General features: G+C 36.3%; 1 protein-coding gene across 3 annotated transcripts in view; it reads right to left on the minus strand.

The window, feature by feature from the left end:
• PTPN4 (protein tyrosine phosphatase non-receptor type 4) overlaps positions 1-12061 on the minus strand; it is a 109994-nt gene that overhangs the window by 87003 nt on the left and 10930 nt on the right. Inside the window, exons 1-2 of one of the 3 annotated variants that reach the window (XM_062004541.1) lie at positions 9768-9899; positions 8648-8726 (exon numbers count right to left, since the gene is read on the minus strand). The exons of 1 other annotated variant lie outside the window; for it this stretch is intronic. The gene's annotated coding sequence lies outside the window, so the exon portion shown is untranslated. Of the gene's footprint in view, positions 1-8647; positions 8729-9767; positions 9900-12061 lie in introns of those variants that run through there. One more of the 3 variants, XM_062004538.1, reaches the window with a different exon arrangement.

Genomic DNA, 12061 nt, shown 5'->3' on the forward strand with positions numbered 1-12061 from the left:
GGCAGGCAGACTGCTGGGAGCTATTCTGATTCTTTATGAAGGATGTAACATGAGCATTATTAAATAACAGACATGTCCATCTGTCCTCTGGAAGTATATAAAGAGAAACACAAATTAGAATTTTTTCACAGTGTTAGATCATCCGCCTTTCTCTAAGAAAATCTGCTGAAAAAAACAGAGAGAAATGAAGAGGTGCCAACTAGATTGAACAAGTGCTGACAGAGCTCATGAAAGTGCAGAAAACTCTCATCTAGCTCTCAAGAAATCCAAAATAAGTAACTGAAAAGCAACGATACCCAAACCTACAGCTTATGCATACTTTGTGGTAGGCTTTGTTTTTTAACCTGATACATAGGCTATACTACATGTACATCTCTCTGGCGCATGGTGGTCACTACTGCAAAATAATTTGCATTTGTGAACAACCAGTAATAATTTTGCCTATATATATGTATAGCCATTTTGTAAACCTGCTGCTATGTTCCTCTGAAACATTATATGGGAAGATATTGGTAGCTGGAGCAGAAGTACTCATGCCACCATCACATGGTAAGTTTTAATAACACTGACCATCTGGTTCTTACATCTCATCTTGGAATTTCATGGATTCTTGAATTTTCTGTCTGAAACACGAGGGATGGGAAAGGTCTTTAAATTATAGATATTTGAGCATTTATCTGAATCTCACTATTGTAGTTAGCTTGTTTTCCTGTTTTGTTGGCTTCACTAAGAAGTGGCTTTCAGTTTTTTATTGAGTATGACTGCTAGAGAATTTCAGAGAACACAAAATCACTTTCAAAAATAACTATCAGTTTTAAGGGAGGTCAGAACGCCTTTAATTAGATGCCTGCCTTCAGAACACTTACACGTAAAAAATACAACATCCAAGCATATAAAATCTAGGCAACAGAGGAGAAATAGAAAATTGACTATTTGACAGTAACATTGAGGTAAAGAGAACACAACCACTATCTCCACTGTCACCAATTCAAGAAAAATATTACCTCAGAAACCTGAGAGCAATTCCTGAATGAAGATCACGCCTCTCTTTCAGTAGGGAAAAGAGAACAGTGTTTAAGCCCTTATGGAAAAGGGTGGGTGGTAGGATCCATGTTATCTGCAGGTACCAGCAGTACAGAATGGATAGAGGCTAAAAAGACATTATATGAGTACTGAGAATAGGAGGAAGGTGATGGCAAGAGCTCTCAGGCAGAGGAGTGCTGCCAGCCTTACAATAGTGCATCAGATCCCCAACAGTACACATAATAATGATTGAGGTGTTTCAGGAGAAAGCATAGATATTATGGGACAAACCCACAAAAAAAAAAGGTCATATTTATTTACATTTTACATGCTATAGAACAGTCTGGTTTTCATTTCTGATTTGGGGGTTATACTTCAAGAGACTGGAATTGAAGAGTTCATCATCAAAGTAATGCAAACCCTGGTGTTAAAGTTGGGAAAATGATCTGTTCATTGAAAAAAAAATATTGAATGATCATGCATAGCCTGAACAAGCTCAGTTTGTTTCAGTCCACCAAGCTCAGACTTTTCTTTTACTTTGTGGTTTAATTTTGAAAGAATCAAAGAATGATACTTTTGTCCTCAAAACAAATGGAAATTTAGGAAGCCAATAATCAGGACTGTGATAGCCAGAAAGAAGGAAAGGACAACAGAACGAACTACAGCACATATGACTGATCAGAAGCTAACTAATACCTCTCTTTTTTACAAGGATGTATATAGCTGAATATCAAAACTGAGTTGCACAAACTGTCTCAATGGTCTGTATCACAGTTAAACAATGACACTTTTTCAGGGTTTCTTTTTTCCAAGTAAATAATGAAAAAGGAAACACAATTTACATAAATTATTTAATAACAACAAAAAGATATTCTTAGGTTAGCTGAAATATTTTGAGACTGAAACATATGCACCATTATGCCAGAACGTCTACTCATGCAGCACTGTGGGAACAGAATTGCACTTAGATATAAATGTTTTCTTTGGGGGCCTTAATCTAGGCTCAGATTTGAAAATGTGTAGCTTTGCAGGTAACAGATTCAGTTGCATATTTCACCGTTTCGGAATATCTGTCCAGTAAAATACACATCCCTCTTCTCACCCCCAAAACTAAAAACCAACCCACAAACACTTTTATGCTGCTATTAATAACTTAATTGTAGACTAATGAAAGGTGTGTCTCTGCAGACTAAAGAAAAAGGTGAGATTACTTAGTACATTTGTTTACAGGCAAAAAGCACCTTGTGATATCAGGGACGTGACAAGCAAAATTATTTGTTGTGAAAGTATCCTATACTTTTTGGAGAAACAGTATGAAAACAGATACAAGTACACTACGCTTTTTTTTTGCCAATGATTCTGTTAAAATGGCTTCAGTCTTTAAAACATCAAACTAAACAGGTATCATACTGTGCTGCCTTGGAAAACTGTTTATTAAATAATTATTTTGAAACTTATAAATATCTAACTTCAAAAGCTAAAGTCTAAACTTGGTCATAATTATTTAACAGATATTTCTAAATGATGGTTCAGGTTTGAATAATGATGTCCTCCCTAATGATTTAAATAAGTTTTCAACATGTCCTGATGATAACAGGCTTCACCTCCTGTGCGTTCTGAGAAATGGAAGTTTATCCTAATTGATGATTTTATAAGAAAGATATGAACAAGCAACTTTGAAAAATGTGTTAAACAATAAGGGGGAGAGGGAGCAAGATTAAAGAAGAAAAAGCATCTGAGATCAGGATTTCCAGAGTAGGACGTGATAATGTCAGAGACAATTAGACTTTACTCTGATGAGCTCTTTATTTTGACATAATCTAGCACCACTAGCTAAAACAAGCATTCCTGACCCACTCCAGAGACTGGCCACTCCTTCCCAACCTTGCATCAACCTCTCCCTACTGCTGACATACCCATTTGTACAGCCATGTGGTAAACCAGAGTGAAGAATTAAGAATCGACACAATTTTGGCAAAATTATTTTTCAATGGGACCAGTTCTCCAATACAGTTCACTGTGCAGCAGCATAAACACTCCAACAGCACAGGGAGCACAGCATGTGGCCACCACGGGAAAGTTGCTTCTTTGTGGTCAAAACAAGGTAAACGGTGTAAAGGTATTAGCGTCCAGTCAAGATCATTCATTTTGATAAAAACGATTTCAAAACAATAGTAGAAGAGTGGAAAATGGTAAAAATATGGGCAAAATGTACAGAGAAATTAAAACCTAAAGTTTTACATTGTTTATTTACAGAATTTAGGGCAGAACACAATCAGAAAAAAATGGAGTGATCGTTACATGATGGGAAGAAATTAGTTTTTTAATTTTTAAAAATATGAAGTTAAAGCAGGCACTTCTTCTGAAGAAAAAGTCTAAGGAAGTCAAGAAATTAAAAAGGGATGAATAATGATGATAAATGGAATGGAAGGAGAAAAAGATGCAAAACCATAGGAGTGTCATTTACAAAACGAAATAACATATTCCTCCTTGAAGTACTGGAGACCAAAAATTTGATATACCCACCACCATGTCCACAACTATTTATGGATTATCACAAAATAAGTCTGAATTTCTTAAAAAATAAACCATGCAACAGACCTAAGTTAACAGCCACATGTCAGTGCTGAAATAATGTCATTCTCTTTATTTTTAATCAAACCATCTTCTATATACACCTGAAACTTGCATTTCTTTACTTATCTGCTATCTACCGCACTTAAAATCTCCTGTGTTATTTAGATCCCTTTCACTAGAGAATGCACAAAGACTTTCATAGGACAGAGCAAACAATGACAATGAAGAATAGATGGGAAGAAACAAGTGGCATGTGACTTGTTTTGTGTTGTCCAAATCACTAATTTGTGTTTTGTTTCAAGAGATGCCTCAGGAAAGACCATGGTGTTAACACAGACAATTGTGCAAAGATCAAATTTCCAAAACATTAAGAAAATTAATTTATAAAACATAGCCAAACACATAATGCAGAAGAAGTGATGGAGATTGACAGAAAACTGCTCTATTTCATGTGAAGATGGCACAGTGTCTGGTGTAACAAATAAAACAGAATGGTAGTTACCAATGCACATGTCAGAAGGTTTTTGAAGCTGCACTAACTACAAAAAGACCTGAAAAGAACATAGACTCAAGTGCCAAGTCCAATCTAAACTCCTCTTTTTGCTTGTGCTTTACAGAGTTCTTCAGGAGTATAAGGCAGTTTAATAAAATCCATAATGAGCAGCAAGACTCATTGTAATGTGTCTATACTGATAAAGACTTGGATAGAAGCTAGTATTTGCTGCACTTTCTCACTTCAAATTCGTATACTCAGTAGGCGTACAAAAAATAATCTCCTTTTATCCATGGATCTCAAAGAGTTTTACTGAGAAACAATATTTCTCATTTATAAAGGACTAGAGCGAGACGCAGAAAACTGAGTAATTTGCCTGTCATTACACAGTGAGTCAGTGGCAGCAGCCCACACTGGTCATACATCTCTTGCTGTTCTTATCAGGTACTTGCATTAGAATAAGGTTTTTTATAATAGTTACATGCCATATGTATGAACAACATGATCCTCAATTTCAGATCTATGCTTGTTCTTTCTTTTGCTATGAAAATGAACATTAAAGCTTATGCAATGCACTCTATTTAAAAGTTAACACACTAGCAGCTTCCTTTTTCAGTCCAGTACTTCACTGCCTGGAAGACATCAGAAAGGCTTTGAGTCTACCATGAACATTTAAAAATAGTTACATCTTCTACAGAAAAAAAGTTACAGTCATCAGTATCTACATGTCAAAACAAAACAAAATCAAGAAACTGATCTATAACTAGTTCATATGTAGGTCCACTAAGGAAGATTTACCATATACAGGACTTGCATCTTACACTTTTCCATGTAATTCATCACTGTCAGGATTACTGAGTTCTGGATCTTTAATCTGATCCAACACCGCACTCAGGTTCTTATCTGCAGCACGTGCTGTGCCAGTCCTTTTGATGCAGAATTTTTCCCCCTGTGATATGAGAAGTGACTAGTGCACAAGGGAAGGAAAAAAAGAATGATGATGACGGTACAAATGAACAAGGAACAGTAATGCACAAACAAAAGATAAATTGTTAGAAGAAAGGTTAATTTATGCAACTTAAAGAAAAAAATTTCCTCTAGTTAACAAGCAATCCTTAAACCCCACAGAACTTGGCATAAAATCTCTGATCCCTTTAGCATATGATCTTTGGCACACAATCACACAAAGCAGCTCAGGAAAGACTGGATTTTATCTTCATCAATGACTCTGGCAGATCTTTACAGAAAGGCAGATTTCCCTGTTATAACTGATGCTCATACACTTTTCTACAATTTGTCTCTCTAGCAGAAACTTTCACTGAAGTTTCTTGTTGTGCCTTCAGTTTTGTTTTCCAGAATATTGCTGGAGTCTAGACTTTTAGTTCACAATCACTCTTTCTTATCCTGTAGGTGCCAAAGTCCAAATAGGTAAACGTATATTGAAAATAATCATTGCCATTTTTTTACAATAAAGGACAAAAGCATGATATTCTGAATGAATTAAAATACAATATATTGAAGACATTTTGCCAGGAAGAGTATCATGCCAATGCACCTAAGACAACTGGTATAAAACTTGAAGCTCAGGTGGTAGGGGGTAAGGTAGGCAAGGCCAGTTTAGTTGTTAGCTACCTGATGATACACCTTCTCCTATCTGAAAATACTATGTAGCTGTACAGAGTTGGACTCTAAAGACTTTTACTGATGTCCACTTACAGATAAAGAAAAAAAACCCAACCAGCAGCAAAGGAAGACACAGAGTAGGATCTGCTCCTTCCCTTCCAAACTCCTGTCACCACCAGCTGTTTCTAACAGTTAAGTGAATGCAGAATCCTAGACCTTGCCTTCTCTGTGCAATCACTTCTGTCACACCCCACAGGTCAAAAATATATCAGTCTGCACCAGCAATGACCACCCACCTCCATCACATCCTGGATACAGCAGGAGAGCACAAGAAATAATGAGATGGTGGCAGTGGAATTAGAAAAGCAAAGGCAATAAAAGTAGATTAAACAATCTGTCTCTAGGAAACCCGGTAGTCTTCCTAAGGTTTGGGGAGCTGGACCACCTATAAACATGCTTTTCAGTTTCTCTTCTAAACACTAAGGGCCAAAACCTCTGTAAGGGAAAGATTTAACACATTAATATTACTGTTCAGAAAGGTCCTGAGGTATGACCAGAACTCTTAAGATGTCAGTGAATGTGTACAGTCCTCTGAGAAGGCAAAGCAGTAATAACATTTAGAATAATTCTATTTAAAAATATGCTAAGGGATCTGCATAGCCACAGAGAGCCTTGCTTCAGGGTTTACGGTGCTGAAGAGATGTCTTCTTGTTCTAGTCAACAAGAGGAGCTGAAGTGACATAGGCTTAACTATGTGTGGCTGAGCTAACATGTCATGGAAAATGGCTACACCAGCCATCCATGTAGGTCTTGGAACAGTAATTGCTACACATAAAAATATATAAAGTAGCCAATGTTCATAGGCATAGAGAAAGGAGAAGTATCAAGATCTCTACACATTTTTAGCTGCATCTATTTGGTTACAAATTTTAAGATGTCTTTCAGATAGCAAAAGAACTCTTCAAAACCATTTAACTGATTTAGAAACCTAAGTTTTCTTTCTAAAATAAACAGAGAGATTGACATTGAAATAATACTTTAAATTTACTTTTCAGAATTGCTTTAGTGCTTATGAGTTCAAGTCATGTAAATTTTTTTTTTAGTTCAGATGAAACATATTTATAGAATCATTTTGGTTGGAAAAGACGTTTCAGATCATCAAGTACAACCACTAACCTCACAATGCCAACTCCGCCACTAAATCATGTCTCTTAGCACCTCGGCTACATGGCTTTTAAATAGTTCCAGGGATGAGGACTCCATCACTTCCCTGGGCAGCCTGTGGCAGTGTCTAAGAATCCCCTCAGTGAAAAAATTCTTCCTAATGTCCAATCTAAACCGCCCCTGGTGCAAATTGAGGCTGTTTCCTCTTGTCCTATTACACTCCTTACTGGGGAAAAGAGACAAACTCTCCCCTCACTAAAGCCTCTTTTCAGGCAGTTGTAGACAGTGATGATGTCTCCCCTCAGTCTCCTCCAGACTTAAAAAAAAAAAAAAAAAAAAAAAAAATCCCAGTTTCACTTCTTCCCTGTTTTAATTAATTTTGTATTCCATATATACTGACATTTTGATGTTCTGTATTTTGATAGCTAAGAAATTTAAAATGCATAAGAGATTGCACAACATATTTTTCTGAGAGAGAAAAAATAAAAAGTAAGTCCTCACAAAAGCTCAAGACAGATGTTCAGGTTTCAATTCAGTTTACTAAATATCTAAGATTTTTTTCATTCTGCTTTCCTTCTCTAACGCTATCCAAAACATCACTCATTTATTCAACAGTAAGGCTACCTTTATTTCTCTTCAGAGGAGAATTCAAACAAAAGTCAATTAGACACTCCATAGGAAATAAGAACATGTACAACACAGGTTTGAAATAACGATTTTGCTTGTTAGAAGAATTTTCTTTTACAAGATATTCCTATATAGACAAATTCTTCATTTTTTTTTCTTTTGTAATAGATCTCATCCAAGTAAGTTCAGATGAGACTAAACACAAGCAGGGAAAAAAAAACCCTAAAGCAAAGTCAATTCGGTATTTAACTAAAATGCACAATATTTTCAGAAATCGTGTTGTTATATACAACATACAGACATACAAACAATCAAAAGCATTCCAAACACCTCTGAAGTTTAAGACATATATGATCAACTCACCTTGGCACATTGTCGGGTCTGGACAAAGTGTTTAAAACAGCGAGATCAGTCCATAAAGTAGATGTATTAAATAATTTAAAGGACATTATGTGTTCCTCAGTTACTAAAATTACATCAGTTTCTCAAACAAATGAGGTTTTTCCCTGTTTTCTTCTAAACATAAAAAACTCAAGTGTAATAGACTGATAATCTTATTGCCAACGCTGTGAATCTGAACTAGGACACGAATGTTAAGAGGGAGCTGCAATTAGCTGTATTGCCACACTAGGCCATTTGACAGTTGGATCCAGATGTTCCTGTTGATCAGCCTATTGTCTGTCCTAATAGGGCATTGAGTAGCAGCATTCTTTTTCAGAGAAATGGGGACAGAACTACAATTTATTTTATTACATCAGCTGATTTCAGCACAAGTCTTTAGAAGAGGCCATTATTTCAGATTATTGCCATAAGCTTCAGTAACTCAACAGATCTACCTATAACATTATTGTTAAAAATAAGTTTCTAATATTTATACTAAACTTGTGTCTTACAAATTGGACTCTGATTTATGTATTTCCTTTTAAAAAGTAAGATATTTCAATACTCTCAAAGAATGCTTTTTGTTTCCACGTGTATTCTCACACAGAAAGTAAAGAAAGTGTGGAAAACAACGGTGAAAGTGAAACTGTCTCAACTTTTAAAACACTGATATATTTCTTAGGAAAAAAAAAAAGGCTTTTTAATACATTTTTAAAACCCTATGTTCTACAGACACTAATGAGTTCAATCATATCCTACCTTGACAAGTTTACAATACATGCAAAAATTCTTCACTGAAACTTCTTCTCCAACATATTTGCAGTCACCCTAGTTGGTGCTGAGGATGAAACAGAAAACATGCCATCATCAATTCTCTTCTGCTATCCAAGCCAGTAACAGAAATCATTATTTGATGCAGACTAGGCAGAGAAACCATGCGACCTGATCTAGGTGAACCTGCTTCTACAGGGGGGTTGGACTAGATGATCTCTAAAGGTCCCTTCCAACCCCTACAATTCTAGGATTCTGTGAAACTATTAGGTATGCTCTGCTCCGACAGTGAATCACTGGTAACTGGTGGGTCAGCCCTACCCATGCTTCATATTGGGAGCTATTATTTGATAGTACTGTTCCCAAATTTCTCTCCTATTTATCAATTCATGATTCCTAAAAACAAAGCAATGTTCTTATGTCTTAAATACTTGATTTCATATTATTAAATTTTATTGATTACTTCAGTACTCAGATCTATGACTTTGTCTTATTTTCCTTACAGGATAAGCCTGTCCTCTGAAAAACAAACAAAAAAAATCTGAATCCTGTATTATCTACAGCTTTTAATAAGGGAGTTAATTCTTGCACCAAGGTTTTTAATGAATATAAGATGGGATTAATTTAACGAATCTCTCTCCAACCCGTTAGTTGCTCTTACAGTGTAACCATTTGCAGTCTTCTCTTTGGTCAGCTTCTGATGGAAATTATGCTTTCTTTACTAATCCCAGTGGCTTCCACAACTCCTAATGATCACTGTATCCAGTTATTTATTGAAATTTTGACAAGATCTGCTTCATTCCCAGTAACATAGATTTAAATTTAGGAAAAATCCACCACATTCTTCATGTGTTATTAGTGTGTTCAGAACATAAGAGCAATGTTTACTCTTTAAACTACAGTCAGAAAACTATTTTTTGAAATGAAACGTTTATTTTAGAAGTTTGGACAGTTTCTATACTCTACCAAGCAGGCATAAACCACCACAAAGATACAGAAATTGCATACAAAGCAGTTACACATCAATACTGCAGAAAAGGATCTTATAAGGTAAGTGGGAAGGAAAGAGGATATTTTTAGTAGGTCATAAGACACAAACACAACCAACTACGTTATGGTGTTGTAGAGAGGGAATTCCTCATGTAAGGATGCTTAGTCAGGCACACAGCCCACGGGATAGATGAAGGTCCCCTCTCATGTTGCTCAGGACTGTTCCAGTACCAAGAAGTACAAAAATGAAACACCTGAAAAAGCACAATAATGATAAACCAGAAAGAATTCAGATTGCTTCACCTGAGATTGCAAAAGTTGCATGTATTATAATTTCCAAGCACTTTGAAACATATTTTTTCTCCATATGTAGCTGATGGAATGTTTATTAAGAAGCTTAAAATATGGCACCAATTAGATATTAGACTTAGTTTTCTTAATGATATGGAGGAGAGTAACACTCTCACATACACATCGCCCAGGCAAGAGAAGAAAATACTTCTTGAAAAGGAATGACAAGTACAAAATACAGTAAATAAAGTGGTCAGGGACAAATTTAGTGCACAGTTGCCACAATATTTTTATCTCTGAGGTAAATATCTAATCACCTATTCTACAAACAGGGTATAAGAAACCTCAACCAGTTCAAAACATGTTCAATAAATGGGATTACATGATAGGGTGGAGCTACAAAACACAGTGTACTGTATCAAGCAATTAAGACTTTGTTGCTCCATACTAGTAACATATTTTAATACTGCCACTTTTCAGGGTTCTTTTGGAAACTACATGCAAGAGCTGGGAAGGCCGTGTCCCAGTCTTCCCTACCTCTCAATCTGTTTCTCCTTGCTTTCAAAACAAATTACAGGTGTTTTTCTCCTCTCCAATGACATATAAAGGATTGGCTACACAAGATAGCATAGATAATGCCCACAACAGTTTCAAGAAAAACATGAGGTGTCTGGTTTGTCTTGCTTACTGTCATAAGCTGGGTTTCATAAAGAAGCACAAGACTGACAAACCAAAAACTACAGAGGAATGCTTACTTTCAGACAAATCCAAAAGGCCTTTTTTGCCCCTTAACAGAATCAAGTTTCCCTAACAAAACCACCATTTTTCACATGTCTATCACTACTTCTTCTGCTCCAGCTTACATACCAGCTAAATAACAAGCACCTACAAGAAGAAAGGACAGAGCATGTTTTGGGGGGAAAAAAAAACCCAATGTGTTTAATAAACTTCAGACATTAGGCTTACAAATTGTTCTAGCAACATTCCATTATCTTGTTTCTGTAAATGCTGAAGAGTCAGGAAAATTAAAAGAAGCTTCGTGTTTCAGTGACAAAAGTAAGATAGGTTTCAATGTACCTATCAGTCAGCTGAAACGCAGACATTAGCATTCTAACTTTACGGATGCTTGAATGACATAAGTGTCAAGACGAAAGCAGCTGACTCAAATGCAATCTGCATTAGACAGAACTAGTAAAAGGAAACTGGGAAGATCTTTGAGGAACTAACAGAAGGTCTGACTTTACTTGCTTTATTATTTTTTCTAAAACACCACCATGACAGCACTCAAATCCTAACTGCATATAATTCCAAGTGACAACAATACTGAATACTAATGGAATGGTTAATGTTCAGTTACGACGTTGTCTGTGTTAGTAAGACTGCTCGTTACCGCTCTCCACCTTGTCTCTCCTGCCCTCCAGCACCATTAAAACCTTTCTGAAGATGGAATGCAAGTTTCACCTGCATAGTCTTTCCACTCCAAATTTCAGGAGGGAGAAGGGCTAGAGACAGGTCATATTTCCCTATCTCTCTACCTAGCTGAAATGTTTTTCAAATGCCAGAACACACATCCACCATCAGCTTATGCAACAATGCAGATAAGCATGGGATTGCTGGTCCACATCTCAAAGTAACTTGAGGAGTGGGTGACAAATCTCAGCACAAGTTTGTTCACAAAATGAAATTCTCTAAAGCAGTTCCTAACACCACCTCATCCTTCTCATGGAAAACCAGACTGGCTTGGCTGGGCATGAATAAGGAGATTGGGAGGGTGGGGGATGCCTATTGTCATCTAAAAGCTCCTACAGGCACTCTGATTTTATTTTTCAAACTATCCGCAACAGTAAAAAACAAAACACTAGTGCAGAAAAATCTATTTGTCTATGAGTACCGTCCACAACTTTGTTTCTCTGATAACCAAGACAAAACTGTTTCCTTCTGGATGTGCTTTCCACCCATGGAGATAACACCATACTACTTACTATCTGATGGAAACTAGGCACAAGAGCTGCTCATAAGCCACAGCACTCATGGGTACTGTTTACAAAGCAGTAAACACTATTGAACAGAGTGCTGTATTTTATGTCACACCATCTTCAGGCTTTTTCAAAACAAAAGAAG

Source organism: Colius striatus, chromosome 11, assembly GCF_028858725.1.
Source record: "Colius striatus isolate bColStr4 chromosome 11, bColStr4.1.hap1, whole genome shotgun sequence".
NCBI classification, from domain to species: Eukaryota; Metazoa; Chordata; class Aves; order Coliiformes; family Coliidae; genus Colius; species Colius striatus.